Below are 10,367 nucleotides of genomic sequence, written 5' to 3'. Positions count from 1 at the left end.
GTGAGTGCGATGGAGATGCCATTGAGGGGCCAAGATCACAGGAATCACAGCTATGAGAGGAACGAGATGCTCTCAACCACCTCACTGATTGGAAGATTCCCCAAGGCTTCCATAGACGAGATCCAGCTGGAGGAAAGAGTCAAGTCATAGCATTGAACCTTGGCACCTTGGATCGAGGACCGGTATCGTCGTATAATAAGAGAAACGACCCAATTTACAGCATAATCTATACAGGGATGTCAATAATATGATTTATTGACCCTTCCTATATCTATCTAGTCCATTCGGTAGGTCAGTTACGCTAAGAGATAAAGGGAAGACTTTGGAAGGTGGGTCAATAAATTCAGGAGAAACTGGGTCTGGGTTCGGTTAGTCAGTATGAACTGGTGATCGTGAAATGACTGGTGATTCTGGAGAAGTTATTGGACTTGGAATTACTGGGTTTAGTGAAGAAAGTGATACTTAGGAATTAGCTTCAGGGTTCTAGGTACATCTGCCAGTCGAGATACGAGTGCTTCAGCTGGACCTGGATAAACTGATAGGAATCGTTCGGATACTAGGTTAGTTTCTTCCTCAATAGAAATAAGTAATCTTTAAACTGCAGGTTAAACTGTGTCTAGTTGGTTTGGATGCTTAATTAGTGAAACTCTAGTGGATGATCGTGAAACTTCGTTAGTTGGGCTAGAACTAGTTATCGTCTGGAAAAAAGAGTTTGGGATAGTTACTTAATATGGATGGTCCTTTCTTGGCCTTGTTAGTGGACCTGGATTACCTGGTAAATAAAGTACTCCTTCAGATGGGTCAGGTCTGTCATAGCTATCAGATCGGCTACTTGGCCTTTTTAGTTGGGCAGGAATTAGTGAAAGTGGAGAAACTACTATGTTGGGTGGCCTCGAATTTAGTAATTTTGAGCCTGCATATAATGAGTTCCTTGATTCGTGAGCAAGAGTTGCTGAGCTTGTGAAGGCGGAACATCGTTCTCAAGTGCATGCAGTCCCGTTCTCGTCGCATCTCTTCACCAGAGCTTATCCCACGTGTGGAACGCCTCAAACCAGTACTCTTCCCTATTGAATAAAGAAAGTCCTGTTCACACCCCTCATCTTTGAGTATGGCTTTTCACTCGGGGAAGGAGTCACCTCACTTGAGGTTCGGTCTGGTTCGCTGACAGCTATGAATCTCTTCCAAGGTGACATTCTGTAGTGTGTAGGAATTGGTTTTCATGTCTTCCTTCACCTCGGAGCATTTGAGGAGGCATTTATGTAAATACAAATTGAAAGTGCAAGTTGTGGAAAGAGATGGGAATTTATTCAAAGCTTTGATCTTAGTGGCGTCCCTTAGTGTAAGAATCTGAGACTTATCGGATCAAGACCTAGAAAAAGAAGCTCACACCAGTTCCCTTGCTAGGCATCGAACGAGTTAAAGATTCGAAAACGGTATCAAAGGATCTTTTTTTAGCCAAAAGGCACGAAAGAACTCTGTTGTGTATCAGACTTCATTAGACCCCGTTTTCTTGAGTTCTAGCGAAGTTTCGTTTAGGAACTTATACTTAGCCCGGCTAGCCCTACTCTCAAAGGTATTGACTGAAGAACATGTGACAACCTGTACTCCCGTCCCTCTTCCCTTTGACTAATGCATCCTGCCGCATCGGCATCAACAAGTGCTTATAGCTCGAAAGATTTTCCTTGCCCGGATCGTTCACTTGCTCTTACTGAACTAAGCAACTAGGAAGGCAGTTTCAACCATCCTTTGGGCTAACGCTTCCCCCTCTTTGATTAAGATGGAATATATGCTTTTATCGAAAGCAACAACTATAGGTTCCAGCGACGAAAAAAAGGGGAATCAAAGAGGGAGGCTTATTGAGGTTCCCATCAAAGCAGGCGAGCGAGGAGCAACAACTGCAGCTTTTTCCTACTAGGTCGATGCGTCTTATACGTAATGAAAGCAGGATGCGGGAGAGGGTTATGGATAGCTTGATTTGAATCAATCTGGTTTAAGCTTCACCTATCTTAACGCAGAAGTGCCCGAACCTTCCCGACCTAGTGGCAACCCGTACGAGACGGAATGATTCATGCTCGTAAAGGCCTCACCCTGCTGTATACCATAGTTCATTGAAGCAACTCAATGAGAAAGGTTCACTCGGTGAGTCCATTCGGAAAGAAATTTCACCTTAGCAAGAGCATCCCGTTCCTCTCAGCATAATTTTTTATGTGAGAGGCTCCCTGGGGTCTTGCCAAACCTGGTTTCCATGTTGATCAGAGTTGTCTTTCTTGCTTGGCTCCTGAGTTATATTAGTAGCATCTGCTTTATAGCAGGTTCCTAAGCATGCTGCCCCTATTGTTTATGGAAGTAAATCTTGAGCTTTGTCAGTTTCTTTTTTGTCAACCCAGGCCGAATGGTCATTCCTAAAAGAGACGATTTGAACCATTGACACGTAATCTTCGGCACAAGGGTCAACCGGTAACAGCCAGAATTGAAGGCAGAATGTAATAGCTCGGCCTTATAAGGCTCAAAGAGACTCGACTGCCAAGGAGAGGGGCGAGACTAAAAGTATGCCTAACCCACCTAGAACTCAACTGAACAGGAGGCTAACCTGGTATACATCTGTTAAGTGAAATGTGCGCTATCCGCCTCAGAATTGGCCGTTAAATGGTTGTCTAAAAAAACCCTACAATAAGTGAGGGTTGAATTACTCACCTTAAGGGAACTGACGTCTTGCTGTGACAATTATCTAATTGTTGATCGGGACTTTCACTATGAGTAGTCAACATCGAAATCTTGGATCTCTGCTGTTCCGGTTAAGGGCTCTGTCCTTTGACTCCTGCGAGCTTCGCGATCTTTGTTCAATGCTCCGGATGTATCTTGTTCGGTTCTGCCGAGTTATGTTTACGACCAACTGCTCGTTGGTCCCACCTGTCGTCGGTGAGGCGAGCCTTATTTATGAAAGCGCAGACTGGTTTCGATCTAATGGATGGAAATAGCCCTAAGACTCAAAGGATTCATTTTGATTCCCCCTTTTATTCATGACCGGTCACCCTTATTTCTTTCGAATCCTGGGATCTTGAAACTAACCTGAGATGAGTCCTGTCCATGTCCCCCTACTTCACCCAACCTTGGCGCAAGACCCAATTCAATGAGCTTGCTCTGCTATCTCTAGAAGTTCATTCTGATAAAGAGCTTAACAGATTCAAGAAAGCTATCTAAGAATAATTATTCTATCTCCCCTGCAAAGTCCTTAGCAAAGGCCGACGTCCCATCAGGCAACCTCCTCTTGTTTGATTCCGTGCACGAGTAAGTACCCGTAAATGGTAAAGAAGACAGAGCGGGGAAAGCTGCCTTATGTAGTTACCCTCTCTTTCATCTAGATTAGCGAATTACAGTATATGAAGATCTAATATAATCTGGTTCGAGGAGCCTAGCCTTCTTTGCTATTAGTTTCAATATCTGCTGCTTTTGTGCCAACCCTCTAAGGGGGAAGGCAGGAACTTCCGTACAAATGCTTAATAAGACAATAAGAAAGGAAGAAGTAGCGATATGCCACCTTCTTTTATAAAGAAAGGCTAAGAGCCGACGAAGAGAGCTTCCAACAGCTTATGAGTGCACACTAGGCCCCAATTCGGAACAATGTGATGCTTCCTTCTTTAAAGGTCCCTTAGCCAATCAATCCTTTTCAACTATATCCTAATTCCCCAAGATCAGATCTCAAAGTCGACGTGAGACACTATTCCTATCAACTGGCAATGCGCATTGGCTCATTACCTTTGTTCACATCGGATTCTTTGCCATCTGATCTTTCTTCTTCAATTGAATTTCCCGCTACGCCCCCTCTCGTACTTCGTACTTTTTGCCTTTGCATAGTATACGGGGCTTCACTGATTTCTTTCCTATTAAATTTCATATGTTGAGAGAAACGAAAAGGTAGTTTACTTGCTTACTTGTTAGAGTAAGGGAGGGAGTCCCTGTAGAAACACCAATATTGTTGTTATAGGTATAACTAGTGCAATAGGTACTCCAACTGTAAGAAGGTACTCCTACGAGGATAGCATACCACTAACTAAGAAAGACTTGCGGATCCAGAGCACGAACGTATGTACTTTAAGACAAGAGTGTAATGAATGGTAAAGACTCCAACTTTGTAATGGTGTCAAGGGACGGAATGAACTGTATCGTAAGAAAGAGAGACAGAGTAACCTTAGAGTAATGGTTCGATCACCAGGGACTGAACCTAATGATCTGTGGCCCTAGAGCCTGCTTGCCCACTAATATAGGTATAGTCTATAATCCCAGGGATAAACCTTTTTACACTCAAGTAATCCAACCGTGGAAAAAATGATATGCTTGCTTGTTGTAACTATAGGGGCTTACCTTTACTTTAAGGGAGGAGATGAACTAGCGAATCAGGAGCAGAAACCAAGTGAATTACTTTACTTGGATATGTTTATAGCTATATTTCAACCTTTTCTCCGATGGCTTTTGACGATTGGATTTCTCGAGTCTACTTTCCATACTTTGACCATTTCATTTGGCAGAGAAGAAAAGAAGAGATGCGGCTTTTGACGGATGTTCTTAGGTTCAGCAACAGTTGAGGAGCCAACCTGCTCGAAAATAATTCCATAAACACCTAGCGGAGACGGTGACAACCTAAATAGGAAGATTACAACTCCGAGACATTCCAATAGAAAAACAAATTCTAGTCATTTATGCGGCAATGGATTATGGAAAACCAGCTAGCTCGGATGCTCAGAAACATCGTAAGAGAAGACGTCCTGACAAACGGTTATTTCAGACCTACGTGGAAAGCACAGAAAAAGAAAGTGAGACTCGTGCTGCTAGAAGAATTGATCCGAAAGGTGTTACATCACTAAGGTGCGTATAGCTCCTGATCACTGGCACTTAGTACGAATAACTACCTTAGCACTACGTTCTTACTTTCCGATTGGAGTTTTAACACAAGTAGATCGCTACCCAAGGCAGATGCCGGGAAGCAAGGATCGTAGAATATCTAATTTCCCAAGAGCTAGGAGCCCAACCCAGGTGAAGCAGCATCTCTTTTTCACCCCATTTTTACCTAGTAGACCAAGAGGAGGAGTTCGAGCATAGCGAGAGGGGCGTCCAGAAGGCCTGGTCAATTAAAATTTATTTCACTCGGAACTGTAGCCAAGTGGCTAAGGCATGAGTCAGAACTGGGACATTAGAAGAACGGATTGGTAGGATCGACGAGATTTTGTACCCATGAATGGCAGCTTAGGAGCAGGGTATCTTTCTATTGGCCTTCTTAGGATGGAAGCTTAGTAACAGAATCTACTGGCCGTTATGTTATCAAGGTATCCCACGGGAAAAGGTACTGGGATCTAATGTAAGTTATTGAGAAAGATAATTTTCACTAGGAGTGGCATTGCTTCTACGGGCCGTTCTATCTTAGCTTGAATCCCATAAGCCGTGGATGCCAACTCAACAATGCAAAGGAACGAAACTCATAGCTGATACTTACAAGCCCTAACCTTTTGGGGACGTTCAGATAACCTTCAACCTTTAGCTAACAACTGGGACTTCGAGAGACTCAACACCTTGTGGTCTCCAACTCCAACTTCTACGGTTTACTTTCAGTACAATCTAGGAATCCCTTCAAACGAAACATATAATCACTAACATCCCTACTTGTGAACATGTGCATGGGACTGCTTGACTCAACTCATGTTCGGGGATCGAATAATGGGACTTTGCACCTCAACCACGACCATAAAGTATTAAAAGAGCTACCTCCTGTAAATGGTCCTGGGATTGAAAGTCGGATGGACAATTTAGATTAACAGTGTTAGAAGCGTCCCCTGAAAATAGAGGTAGAAGTCAGCTGGGAATTGGGTACGAGAATTACCACCCATAGGGTGATGTGGACTATCGCATGTACTATAACCTCTAAGCTATCCTTGTCTCTCTTTAATCGTATAGAGAAGAAATATTCTTTTGTACGCCCGGTTCACCAGGTTCTACCAATAGTACAATGGCAGCTTGAATGATTCGTTCATGTATCAATTACATTATTCACTTCCTCTCTTTCGCAGTCGAGTTCCTAAAGGACCTTGGCTCAACAGCGCAAGCAAGATAAATTGCCTCTATTTGATGTCGATTCATCCAGACTTCCATTACTTCAAATTTACTGTATTTAATGTCGATTCACCCAGACTTCCATTCTTTGTAGAGGTCGCTTTAGCTTGCCGGCTGGGAGCTGTATGAGCGGTAACGTCCAAGTACGGCTCTGTGAGAAGGGCGGTGGACAGAAATGGCCTTGTTGTACCTCACTCCCGTCTTCAATGGGGTCTGCTCTTTCTTTTTTGGGAGAGTATGCCAATATGATCTTAATGAGGTGCGAGGCTTTGCATCTGACATTCGTAGGGCCGGGAGCCTGCAATAAATCCCTCCGGCCGGATATGACACTAGTGGTAGGTGGTCCCGCGGAGCTTTCGGAGAAGGGTAGCCTAGTGTGTAAGCACAGCAATGAACCGCGGCGAACCCCCAGACGACCTATCTAAGATTAGGGGGAGATCCTCAGTAGTTGGTGACCCTATCACTCTTCCACGGAACCTCACTGATACAAGTACCGAATGCTCATACGGGAAATCCGACCTTTCTTTCTAGTCTACTCAGGGGGGTGCAGACACACCTGCGCGGATGACAGGTGACGGTTACAAGAATGGCGGGGAAGTGAAGAGTACCCGACGACATTCAGGGAAGGATGTAGACCCATCGGACAGGGATAATCATTCCGGTCCTGGAAGAGGTGGCGACACCAGTCTGAGCTGTATGAGTCACTGAAACGACGGCAGGAGCTGATCTATCAATAGAGGTAGCAGCAGCCCTTTTACAATATGAAGAAAGAAATCAGGGTCGAAGTTTAGACCGCTCACAGTAGTTCTACCTATAGAAAAGATCATGAAAGAGGCGATCAGAATGGTACCCGAATCCATTTACGATTCCGAGTTTCCAGACACATCGCACTTCCGCTCGGGTCGAGGCTGCCACTCGGCCCTAAGACGGATCAAAGAAGAGTGGGGAACCTCTCGCTGGTTTTTAGAATTCGACATCAGGAAGCACATCATCGACCGACATCGACTTATCCCAATCTTGAAGGAAGAGATCGACGATCCCAAGTTCTTTTATCACACCCAGAAACTTTTAGGAGCCGGACGCCGAAAAATGAACGGCCCTGACTCCGTCCCACACAGTGTACTACTATCGGCCCTACCAGGCAACATCTACCTACACAAGCTCGATCAGGAGATAGGTAGAATCCAACATAAATACGAAATTTCGATGAGAATCAGATCGGTTCTCTCACAGTTCTCAGGTCGTATTGATGACCAAGTTATAGAATAAGCAAGCTTTAACGCTCCCCAAGACAACGGAGCCATCTTTTTGGGGAGGGTCAAGAGCATCCAACATAAAGCGGCCTTTCGTTCCCTTGTTTCGTCATGGCACACACCGCCCACAAGCACCCCCTTTCGCTGGGGGGACCAAAAAACTGGGGGAGCTTCGGCCCTTGCCGCCTTCCTTAACAATCCCCCTCCCTTCCTTGTAGGACAAGAAAGTAAGAAAACCCCCTTTGTTCGAGTACCCTACGGTCCCTCTCTCTTCCTTTGCTCCGCCGTTCCGAAGGCAGAATTCTATGGTAGAGAACGCAAGAATTCGGCCATGAGAGACCGCAATATCAGCAGAAGGGGCCTGCTAATAGAGCTGGGTGGAGAGGCGAGACCAGTTATCAGGTCAGAGAGACGCCTGTCCCGTAAGCCCTTAAAAGACCATGACTTAATAAGGATTTGTTACGTGCGATATGCCAACGGCTTACTACTGGGAGTCGTAGGTGCTCTAGAGCTTCTCATAGAAATACAAAAACGTCTCACCCACTTCCTACAATCTGGCCTGAACCTTTGGTCTGCAGGATCAACAGCAATAGCTGCACGGAGTACGGTAGAATTCCCCGGTACGGTCATTCGGGAAGTATTAAAAAAGATCTTCCCGAATAACCGTACCATTGGCGATAGCAGGCCAAGGATGACCATTAGGTTCTTCGGTTAATTGGAAAAGGAATGATTGACAAGAAAAGATCTTTGATTACGATGAAAAGAAAGACTCTCAAATAGACCGAGATCCAACTACGGGTCATTTCTTGGTGAACATAATCTGCCATCATTTCTTCGATTCCTGCATTTATGTGTCAGAATAAAGAGAGGTTCAGTAGGGAAATGAAAGAGACGAGAATCAACGGAAGCAGGGGTTAGTCGACTTCAAGGGTGGGTTTGAGGACTCACTCGTGACTACGGAGTGATGGTACGGAATTGGATGATGTTATACTTTGTAAACTCCCACTTACTTGTTAAAGTAAGGGAGGAACTCACTTTCTTGTCCTACAAGTAGGTCCGGAGATTCGAAAGAACTCGACCGTAGAGGCCTCTCCTTTTAGTCGAGTAAGAGAAATCTACTTAACCCACCTAGGTTGTTTACTTACTTGTTATACGTATAGATTCATCCCCTCTTCGAGCTTGAATTGCTCAAGCTTCCTTCATCTTCATATACCTCCCCACCAATAGATAGAGAAAAATGGGAATAACCAAACCACATCTACAAAATGCCAATACCATGTTGCTGCTTCAAAGCCAACATGATGCTCCTTGATTAGATGACCAAGATATTGGCGGAAACCACAGACGATCAGGAAGAGAGTCCCTATAATCACATGAAAACCGTGGAAGCCGGTTGCTAAGGAAAAGGTAGAACCATATACACTGTCCGAGATCGTGAAGGGTGCTTGGTAATATTCCATTACTTGAAAGCCAGTGGATACTAGAGCCATTAAAACGGTAGCTACTAAAGCATAAACTGCGCGTCTTTCCTTCCCCGCGAGTATAGCATGATGAGCCCAAGTTACGGCAGCTCCAGATGAAAGGAGAATAAGGGTATTAAGAAAAGGGATTGCCCAAGGATCTAAAACAAGAATCCCTTTCGGCGGCCAGCAGGATCCGATCTCTACCGTAGGTGACAAAGACGAATGGAAGGACGCCCAGAAGAAAGCGAAAAAGAAGAGAACCTCTGACACTATGAAGGGAATAAAACCATATCGAAGTCCGTCTTGTACGACTTTGGTATGATGTCCTTCCAAGGTGGATTCGCGTAGAACATCGCGCCACCATACGAACATGGTATAGAGGATCAAGATGAGACCTAAACTGAGAAGTCTTGCACCCCCTTGATATGAATGCATGTAAATCCTCCTACGGTAGTTGCTAAAGCCCCGAGTGAACCTGAAATAGGCCAAGGACTTGGATCTACCAAATGAAAAGAATGCCTCTGAGATTCAAACATAACAACTTTGACTCATTTTAGTAAACCTTCCCACTTCCCTCTTCAGAACACCTTCTAAACTGAGAAGGGCACTTTGGGATCAAAAATTTATCTAACAGTACAAGGTGGGAAGGTTCTTTCATTATGTTGGTAGAAGTCTTTCTAGACTCCTTTCAGTCGAGTCTCTTTGTGCCTCTTGCATACGCTCGAGTCTCTAAAGAGCCTCTCCCTGCCTTGTGGAACAAGACAGTAAGTAAATTCCCATAGGTCGAGGGTTGGGCGTGGCCAATCTAACGATCGAGTGTCTAAGGTCCCTAAAGGGCCCCTCCTTTAAGAAGCTCCGACGAACGATATGAAGGATTCATTCTTTAAAGAACGATGCTTCCTTGACCGTGGAGAACATGGATTAGCATTATGTCCTTCTTATAAGGCATTCCCCATACAGGATTGACAGAAGTGCTAGATGAAGACTTCGAGAGAAAATAGAAGATGTTTCTTTTCATTCCTCGTGAGCCGCTGATCTCTCCGAAGCAAGAAATCAACGTCATTTTCCTCCCTTTTCCCATTAAGTCCACAGAGTGGTACCATTGGGAGACTTCCGATAAACTTGAGTACATGTAGGATAGACCGGTGCTCAAACCTTTGCTAGAGATAGATTCTCCATTGGATTCCTTGCTACGGATCTTGGTCCCCCGCTGTGAAAGCAGTTCGTTCCGTAGTTTGAGAATCTTGCTGATCCCTAGAAACCCATTGGAATCATTAGTTATGGCAATATAAAAAGTAAAGAGGAGAAGGCATGACCAGAAGAATTGTGTAAAATAAGTAAATTGATCCAATTGAGGCATGATGGATAGAGATTGAATGATTCCCCCTAGACAGACAGATGTAGGAGTTGCGAAGAAGAAAACGCGCTTTTTGATTGAGTAGGTGATTAGGAGAAGTGGACAGAATCTGGTTCATCAGGTACATCTGGTCGGTCAGTAGATACATAATTAGCAAGCAAAGCAGCTACCCAAAGCAATTGAATTTATAGT

At 44.5% G+C, this 10,367-nt stretch overlaps 1 pseudogene across 1 annotated transcript; it reads left to right on the top strand.

Annotated features, from left to right (window-relative positions):
- Window positions 1-5,950: 5,950 nt before the first annotated feature.
- LOC113342062 lies at window positions 5,951-8,070 on the top strand (annotated as a pseudogene). The gene has a single exon (XR_003356371.1). The product of XR_003356371.1 is annotated as an uncharacterized LOC113342062 (transcript).
- The last annotated feature ends 2,297 nt before the right edge of the window (window positions 8,071-10,367 follow it).

Source organism: Papaver somniferum, unplaced genomic scaffold (genome assembly GCF_003573695.1).
Source record: "Papaver somniferum cultivar HN1 unplaced genomic scaffold, ASM357369v1 unplaced-scaffold_33, whole genome shotgun sequence".
Taxonomy (NCBI): domain Eukaryota; kingdom Viridiplantae; phylum Streptophyta; class Magnoliopsida; order Ranunculales; family Papaveraceae; genus Papaver; species Papaver somniferum.
This window is presented reverse-complemented; position numbering and strand designations above follow the sequence as displayed.